This window comes from Gossypium hirsutum, chromosome A12 (assembly GCF_007990345.1).
Source record: "Gossypium hirsutum isolate 1008001.06 chromosome A12, Gossypium_hirsutum_v2.1, whole genome shotgun sequence".
Lineage (NCBI taxonomy): Eukaryota > Viridiplantae > Streptophyta > Magnoliopsida > Malvales > Malvaceae > Gossypium > Gossypium hirsutum.
In genome coordinates, this window is record NC_053435.1 from 91,987,370 (window position 1) to 91,988,878 (window position 1,509).

Here is a 1,509-nt window from a genome sequence, read left to right on the forward strand (position 1 = left end):
GCAATTGTTGACTAGTCATTTTTCTAGTTAGGCAATTTTTTAATTCAATCTCGATTCTAACCCTTTCTTTCAATTTGTGACCACACCCTCTAACCAAAACCACGTTACAACCCTCTAAAGACCTTTTGATTGATGTTTCATCTCAATCTATAATGGTGGAGATTTGATTTTCATGCAAGCCTATGGTAATGACTTTTCATTATTGACTATAGAGTGCTTCATTTTATTGTCCTTAAACACCTCGAGTGCTTTGAGTGAATCTTTAGTGAGGATGTGAAACCCTGTGGTATTTTGAATCAAAGGTAATTACTTAAATGAAGGGAGACACATATGTTTTCATGATAAAATGCTCAACTTGGAATGTTTGAAACTTTGATGTTCTTTCAGTTGAATTTTCAATGTATAATTACCTATGGATTATTTTGAGATATTATCGATAGAAATTATAAGTTGAGAAGAATTTATTTTGATTATGAGTTGAAGATTTTGCTTGAGGACAAGCAAATGCTTAAGTGTGGGGGTATTTGATAAATCGTAATTTATACATATTTTTATCCCATGCTTAGCACATTTTATGGATGAATTTTTCTTAAATTTGGTGAATTCGATGCTTCTAATGCCTTAATTTCATGTTTTATACTTAGGTGAGCATAGGAGAGTGAAAGGAACGAGAAACGAGCCTGGACCTCCTCACACGGGCAAACCACACGGCAGTGTCAATTTGGCAGAATCGAAGCACGACTCACACGAGTGGACCACACGGCCGTGCCTATTTAATAGGCTTGACCACGGCCTGAAGTAATCACACACGGGCGCATCTCTACCGAGCCCAAGTTGAGTCCAATTCGGAAAAGGTTAATTTTGAAGGTTCTTAGACATTCTAAAGCCTATAAATACACCCTAGAGGAGGAGGAAAGGGGACACACAGAGAAGGAAGCAGGGAACTGCTCAAGGAAAGTCGATTGATCCATCTCAGAAGCCGGATTCATCATCAAGACTGAAGATCTCCCCTGAATTTCCCCCAGGAGTTTTGGGTTTTCTTTATGTTTTGTATTCATTATTCTTCTGAGATGTTTTCCTTTTTAGTTATGAACTAAATCCCCTAAATACCTAAGGGGAATGAAACCTAAGATAAATCTTGTTATTATTTTCTGAATTGTATGATAAATATTTGACTTGTTCTTAATTATGTGTTCTTAATTCTTGTTTTGATATTCCAGGATATTGATTCAAGTTAAGCTCTTATTCAGAGGAGGAATAGACCCTATCTAAGAGTACAATTGTCATAATTAAGCGGAGTTGATTGCTCGTCTAGAGATAGGGCGACAAGATTTTGCCGGATTAGGGTGAAACCTAATAAGGGGATCTATAGATCAGGTTAATGCAACCCTAGGAAGTTAATTAGAAAGAGATTTCAATTATTCATGTAATGCCCCGAACCCAAGACCGTCACCAGAGTCGAGCACGAGGTGTTAACGGACTTAATTCATTAATTAAACAGCTCAAACA